Raw genomic sequence first — 8,158 nt, 5'->3', positions numbered from 1 at the left:
TGGAAGGACATTTGGGCTATTTCCAGGGTTAAGTGATGATGCACGGAAGGCTGGAAACATTAGACATCCGGCTCTTGGGAGAACAAAAGTTCTCCTTTTCACAGAGCGGTGGGTCTCGACTGAACACAATCTTGCCCCCGAGGGGACATCTGGCGATGTCTGGACACCTTTTTGATGGTCGCATGCTCAGTGTCTAGGGGCTGGAAGTCAGGGACACTGCTAAACCTCCCACAGAGCCCTGGCCGGCCTCATGATACCTAATGATCTGGCTCCCCATGTCACCAATGCTGTGGCCGACAAAGCTGGCCCCGGCGGAAACGTACAGACACTGAGATTGCTGGGTCACCGGCCGTGCTCACGTTTAACTTTATGAGAAACTGCCCAACGGTTTTCCAGACTGACTTTCCCATGTTGCATTTCCACCAGCAACATATGAGAGCTCCAGGTGGGTCGCATCTCTCTGCCTGGGCTTGACAGCGTCCGTGTTTAAAATTTATGCCGATAGGTGTATAGTGGTACCTCATTATGCTTTATATTTGCGTTGGCCCGAGGGCTAGTGATGCGTGCATCTTTTCACGTGCTTCTCTGCTGTCTGTATGTCCTCTTTGGTAAAGTGTCTATTCAGGTCTTTTGTCCGCATGGAATTGGGGGGCACCATGCTCCCTCCCAGCACACGGAGAAACGAGCCCAGAAGCCTGTCAAATCTTGTTCTTTTATACAGCTTAATCTCCCACACCGCTCCCAACAGTGGAAGGGGTTGACAGCTTCTCAGTTCTAATGACTTGCTCTTTCTTTTATCCAGCCCCAGTAGGACAGACCAGAGGGAAGCTCTGTAGGGACCCCACACTAAGTCTCCTCTTTAGCATAAACTCAGGTGTGATCCAAAGGGCTTGTCATAAGTAACAAAAGCCCCTCCTCTCACTTAGGAACTCTATGCCTGGAACAGAGGAGCTCTATGCCTGGAACAGAGGACAAAGATCACATACTTTTTCCTTTTTTTTAAAAGATTTTATTTACTGACTTGGCAGAAAGAGACACAGCTAGAGAGGGAACACAAGCAGGGGGAGTGGGAGAGGAAGAAGCAGGCTTCTCCCTGAGCAGGGAGCCCAGTGTGGGGCTCGATCCCAGGACCCTGGGATCATGTCCTGAGCTGAGGGCAGGCGCTTTACCGACTGAGCCATTCAGGTGCCTCTGAATATATTTCTTATTACGCCACAGGTATAGACTTAGGACGATGGCTCAACTTTCTTTGTCCTAGCTATAGAACTTTCACACTCAGATCAGACTTTGTGTCAGTTCTAAAGGAGGGGAGAAATGCTGATTTTATAGAAAACTCAAAAACAGCCATTCCCTTGCTTCCTGGGAGAACAGATTGTATTTTGCCTGAGGAATATAACATGCAAATTTGCTTTCTTTTACTCGCTATGGAGTTGCTAAGTGTTTATAAAAAGATTCACAGACAGATCAGTGCTCTCCACTCACTCCCAGGACCGAGCCGTGTTTACTCTGACAGCGAAACGGTTGTAACACTTCTGACTTCGCCTGCAACATATTACTTATCCGTGTGAACATGTTTTTCATCAGGTCAAAAAACTTGCCAGAAAGTGCACATACAATTTCTTCTAAAGTGGAGTGGGAATTCATCTTGTCTTGTTCTGTGATCGTTGGGTCTGAACACACATTCCTTCCAAATCTTTGGATTCTAGAACAGGCGAGGCTGAGTCTACACCAAAGCTAAGAGTAGAGAAAAAGGAGAAAGTGGGTTTCCCATTTGCACTGATCTGACCAGTGTCGGGCCGTGGGACACCCGCTCCCCACTGGCCTCCTTCCTGGGACTGGAGGCCTCACCCTCCTTCTGTCCCTCTGCTTCCGGGGTCTCTAGCCTTGTGTGACCCCCTTTTGCTGCCTGTAAACTGACAACTTCGCTATATGACCTGCCCATCGCATGGAATTGTTTCCAGACATAAACGATCCAGCACAGAAAATGTCTGGAAAGCTACTGCCCAAACTGGCTTCTCTAGGGGATGGAATGGGTTAAGTAGAGAAGGGGGTGGGGGAGGTCGGCAGGCATCAGGATATCTTCTTTCAAGTTCAAACAACTCTGATCTTGTTTCATAATTTTTAAAAGTATGAATTCCTTTTGTGATAAAAAGTTTGTAAATGTTCACAGTGGTTAAATATAATAACATAATGATGTATTTTGTGGTCTTCCAGAATTTTCCAGCTCTGCTAAATGGCTGGCTAGCTTCTCTTCTACCGTGTGTGTGGGTCACTCCATCTTGCGTGACCACCTTCCATCTGAGGGTGTCACTGGCTGAGATCGGCCAGGATGGGGATCTGGGTTCCAGGGGAGGTGGCTGGAAGAGAAGGTGTGGCTCCCTGTTGGCTGTGAGTTGGCTCCTCCCTCCTTCCTCTGAACCCCAGGTATGGGACATATGTTCCTCCCTGGGTATCTGGCCAGACCAGCCTGCAGGCAGGAGCCATGGTGCCAGAGGGAAGGATGCTGTAGGACAGAAGAGTCAGCACAGAGCACATTAAAAAAAAAAATCAATCACTGGGGCAGCAGCCCACCAGAATTGGGGTGGGGTGCTGAGGTCATCCTCCCAAGGAACCAGCTTGCAGCTGGGGCTCTGGGCATGCTGATGGCTCAGCAGGCACTGAGGCCAGCCTGGGCCAACTGTATTCAGTGGCCAAGGGCACAGCCAGGGGCTGGCACACCTTCGCTGGGCAGCAAGGAGGAATGGGGCCGTGTGCATTTGTACTTGTTTATTTGTGGCTGAAGCTCCTCGCCCATGGGTGTGGGTGCCAACTTCCCCAGGTGCCTAGAACCCACCCAGGATAAGCCCTCCCTTGCTCACAGCCCCTTCCAGGTCTAGGAAAGTGGCTGAGGGCACAATCCTTGGGGATCCCAGGATATGCCAGGGAAAAAGGACCACTTAAAGAGACCACCATTGTTTGTAATAGCAGCAGTCCCCACCGACTGTCACTCTGCCCATACCAGGAGGACAGGTCCCCAGGATGTCTCCCTTGAAGGGGGAGAGAGCGAGAGGAAGGGATGGCGGGGAGCCCAGGTCCCTCCAGCGAGCTGAATAAACCAGGTCACTTTAATACCTAAACTCAAGTTACAGAGGCTCTCAGCCCCTCCACCTGGGACATGGGGGCCCAAGGGGACAGAAGCAAGCAGTGGTTATCTCCTTGAGGCTGCAGCTGCTCTGTGGCCAATGGTGTGCTCGGGGTGGGGGTCAAGAATGACCTGGGGCCTAAGTCTGCACTGCCTCAGACCGTGACCTGATCTTGTCCCAAACGAGCTGTCAAGTTTGGGAGAAACACCAACACATCCCCTCCAACAGAACAGAACTGTTACTCAGAACAGAATAAGCTCTTCCCTCCTCTATCAACCCAAACGGCAGCCCAGAGAGAAATAATCTCGTAGAGAGAGCAGTATAGGGACTCCCCTAATTCAGGGGTGGGCAGGTTTCTGTATAGCCAGATGGCTAGGATTTTCCACTTCCGGGCCAGGGTCTCCATCAAAACTACTCAGTTCTGCCATCACAGCATGAAAGCGGGCAACAGATTTGTCAACAAATGGGTGTGGCTGTGCTCCAATAAAACTTTATTTGTAAAAACAGGCAGCGGGCCACATTTGGCCCGTGAAATGTCTTTTGCCCTTAGCCGACCCCTGCTCTAATTCACCAGACCCCTGCTAGGGCAGGTCTGAGCAGCCTTTAGGATTAGCCATGTTCCTAAACTCCTCTGGACCAGCAGGGAGTGGGGGGTATTCCTGTTTCCCGGAGCGCCTGGCTGTCCACCACCAAAGGGCATGAAAGTCTGCGTGGGGGGAGGGGAAGGAGATGTTGGTTGAACTGACCCCCACCCCCAGCCCCATAAATCACTTTAACTTTGCCCAATTTTTTAATTACACCTGAAAAGATCTCCCCCATGAGCACAGTTGTGGCTCCATAAATCACAGGGTAAGCCACTTAAGGAGGTAACAAGGAATGATCCTTCTCCGGGGGGTATGCGAGTCTAGATAACCCGCTGGAAGTGGAGGGAGGGGCCACAACCCCCTCCCCCATGGGGGCCCAAGAGCCAAGGAGATGTGTTTACTCTTCTACAGAGCTTCGGGGCTCAGGGTCAGTCTCCAGTGGGAAAAACAGGGTTTCGGCTCAGACCAGAGGCCACTTACTCACTGAATGACCTTGAGCAAGTTACTTAATCTCTCTAAACTTTAGTTTCCTTGTTTTATAAAATGGAGATAAAAATAGTACCTGGTTCCTGGAGCCCTGAGGTTTAGCTCAGATAACACACAGAAAGCCGTGAACACAACAGCTAACGTGTTAGGGCAGGGCCCGGCCCGCGGCTGTGACTCCCCGCTGACTCACCGGCACCTTCCAGGGCCCAGGTCTGGGCCAGGAACCGCTAAGTTAAACCGAGTTCTGACTCAGTACGGCCCTAAGAGGTGGCTCTTAGTAACCCTGTGTTACAGGTAAGGAAACGGGAGACTCCAAGGAGGGATCCCTTGCCCCAGGGACACAGAGGTAGCCAGGGTCACAAGGGAGATGGTGAGAGCACAGATCCGAGAAGAATAGGGTGGGAGGGGGCCGGGAAGCCTGGGAACGCCCTCACGTGTATTGGAATCACGGGGTTTCCACTCTCTAGAGGAAGAGGGCAGTGGCCGCTGAGTCACCATCTCCGTGGAGGGCCTGTCTCTTGCCCACCTGCCTGTCTCAGCCGGGAGAGCAGAGTGTCCTGGTGGGAGGATTCTTTGGGGGGTTTTCGGTGAACATCCCATGCCTCCGTGTCCCGGTTTGAATGGTGCCTCGCAAAAATTCGTGGTCACTGAGAGCCTCGGAATGTGATCTTATTTGGAAACGGAGTCTTGACAGATATAATTAAGGTCTGAGATGAGATCGTGCTTCATGGAATGGCATGGGAGCGCCCCGGTTCGGACGAGAAGAGGAGACGCGGAGACTCAGCGAGCAGGCCACCTGAGATGGAGGCAGAGACCAGAGCGACGCGTCTGCAAGCTGAGGGTTGCCAGCAGCCACCAGAAGCGGGGGACAGGGGCGTGGAATGGGCTCTCCCTCAGAAGGCTCCCACCCTGCCCACACCTTGATCTTGGACTTCCGGCCTCCTGACCTGGGAGAGAAACTGCTTCTGTTCTTTGAAGCCACCCAGTGTGTGGTGGTTGGTTACAGACGCCTCGGGAAGTGAACACACCCGGGGCGAGCATTTGCGGGTGGTTCCCGGTGACCCTGGTGTCCCGAACCCTGAGGTCCCTGAGGACGCCAGTAGGATGGCACAAGGGGCAGGGAAAGAACGCAGGAAGGGAGGAGTCAGCTGGTGGCCCGCTCTTTGGTTTGGAAGGCTGGGGAATGTGCTCGAAGTTACAGGGAGCGGCTGCCCTGAGCCAGGGAGGGGGCCAGGTCAGAAAACAAAGGAGGGGCAAGGCCGGCCAAGCAAGGCTCCATCTCCTCGGCGATGGAGAACTACAGACAGACGGCGCTGGTGACAAGGTCTCCAATAACGAGATACAGCCACACCGCAGAGGCAATGAGACGACTGTTTGGTCAGCATCCCGTGCCACTTTCAACTGCCCTTCCGCCCCCACATCGGGGCCTGCACAGCTGTCCAGCAGAGGGTCCAACACCGCCCCCTCGAAGCCATCCAACTGCTTGGTCAGAGCTGTGTCAGGGTGTGGGAGGGAGGCCGGGCTGGATGCTGGCCACATCCAGGCCTCGATATCACAGCCTTGACCTTGGTGCCTAGGGCCTGTGCTGGCCCACGTTCCCGTGGCCCAGGGCAAGGCAGCGGCACCTGAGGGAGAGGAGGGAGGGGACTAAGGCTGCCCAGCAGCTTTTCAGTTGAAGGGCTTTCTGTGTCCCCACGCTCCAGCCAAAGCCGGGCCCTCTGGGTGGTCACAGGAACAGCCCATCTAAGCTGGGCAGCTCAGGAGCCTCAGGAACGGGGACTGTCCCTGGTTCTGGGTAGCTTGCCTCTGAGGGTAGCAGGCCTCTATTCCTGCCCTCTGCGGACGACCACCCCATTGAGGCCGAGCCCGTTTCTCCCTATCCTGCATCCGGGAGGCCTTATAACTGCTCTGAGCAGCGGAATATGGCGAGAGAGATGCTGAGCCAGACTCGCACCTAGCTGTGAGCGGACTGGCGTTCCCACCTGCTCTCGCAATCCCGGGTCACCCCTTGAGAGGTGGAGGCCATCCTGCGGGAGCAAGAGGCCACACGGAGGAGCCCTGAGCTGCCACCTGGGACTCCAGCCCCATCCGGCCCCAGCTGCTGTCTCAGAGAAGACCACCTCCACCATGGGGGAGAACCGGCCAGTTGAACCCTCTGGACCCACAAAACCACGAGAGAGAGAAATAAATTGTTTGAAGCCACTACATTTAGGGACAGCTTGGTGACCAGCCCTGCATGATAGAAATAGTCTGAAAGGCTCATCCCTTCATCCCCATCCCCAGGCTCATTTCTGGGTTACTCAGGGGCCGCAAGAACTCTCAAGCCCCAAAGTCTGCAGCCCCTCATTGACGATCTGACCCCACGGTCTCCCCGGTCATTGGCCCTGGTCATGGGGCCGACTTGCAGGGGTCGTTGCTCTTTCCGGGGCAGGCAGGAAAGCTCAGCATGAACATCCATAAAGCCGCTGGGACGTTGGTGGCACTCCGGGGAGCTCAAAGAGACACCCGATGCCTCTTACTTGAAGAGCATTACATTGCGTAGCCAGCATTCCAACCTGTTGAATCTCATCTCACCCATGAAAACCACCAAAGTAGCAGGAGGCATTATTCCTTTTGTTCTAGAACAGGAAACTACCTTACGATGACACAAACGGGAGTGGCATGTCCCCTGGCTGCCCGTCCAAAGGCTGGTCTTGTGGGCATCCCGATCGAGCCCAAACCATCCTGGAGAGCGGCGGTGGCCTCGTCAGGCAGGGGACAGGGACGTGGGGAAGAGAAACTGGCTGCGGCCAGTAAGCCCTGGTTGCGGTTCTGGCCCCCAACCACCTTCCTGGGGGCAGGCGTGGCTCTTAGCTGTGATCACTTGACTGGGACTCACCTGGCCACACCTTAGCACCTGCTTCTGGAAAGAGAGATGCCCTCCAGCAAAGAGCTGGTGTGAACCGAGGTGGGCTTTTGTGACCGCCTCCAAGGACGGAGCACCATGGAGGTGACCATTGGTGATGCTGGAGGCCAGATCACAAAATACAAGTTCTCCGCCTTGCTCTCCATGAAATTGGCAGAACTCTCGAGGCTGCCGGGTTCTGAGGAAGCCCAGACCAGCCCACCTAAGAAGGCCACATGGAGAGGCCTTGGGGCTGCAGGAAGGAAGATGCCTGTCGGGGCCCCAGCTGCCTCGGCTCCATGCTGCTCCAGCTCCATCCACTGTCCAAGCCAAGAACTGCCCAGCTGAGCCCTTCCTGAGTTCCTAACCCAAAGAAAACGTGACAGCTAAGAAAATGGTGCTTGCTGTTTGAAGTCACTAAAGGTTGATACGGTTTGTCGCACGGCAAACAGAGTTGAACAGAGTTGGTTGGGGGCTGGTGGGTTGAATGGTGTCTCTCCCTTTCCTCTAAGAAAACCCCTCAGAATATGACCCTGCTTGGAATAAAGGCTTGCAGGTGTCCTTAAGATAAGGATACTGAGATGAGACGATCTTGGATTGTGGGGAGCCCTACACCCAGGATGAGTGTCCTTATACGAGATGAGAAAGAAGACACAGAGGTACAGAGGAAAATGCCACATGAAGTCAGGGGCAGAGTTGGGAAGGACATGGCCACAAGCCAAGGGACGCCTAGAGCCACCTGAAGCTGGAAGAGGCAAGGAAGGACAGAGGGAGCGTGGCCCTGCTGACACCTTGATTTGGAACTTCTGGCTTCCTGAACACGAAAAAAGTTCATTCTGGTCATTTGTCACCACCAAGTACAGGTTACCTCCCCAACATCCTCAGAATTCAACTTTTTGGCTGAGTGTGCCCCAAGATCTTTCTCCCAAAATCTTGTGTGGATTTGGGACTGAATCACCAGCCAGCCGGAGTTGGCATACGATGTCCCACAAAAGTGAAGACACGGCAGTGGCAGCAGGTGTCAGAAAGAGGAACACCAACTGCAGTGCTGCTGAGGGTCGGGTGGGCAGCATCGGGGAAAG

The sequence above is a fragment of the Enhydra lutris genome, unplaced genomic scaffold (assembly GCF_002288905.1).
Source record: "Enhydra lutris kenyoni isolate GAN:26980312 unplaced genomic scaffold, ASM228890v2 scaffoldscaffold57, whole genome shotgun sequence".
Classification (NCBI taxonomy): Eukaryota; Metazoa; Chordata; class Mammalia; order Carnivora; family Mustelidae; genus Enhydra; species Enhydra lutris.
The sequence above is the reverse complement of the archived record's forward strand: the minus strand, read 5'-3'. Positions refer to the sequence as shown.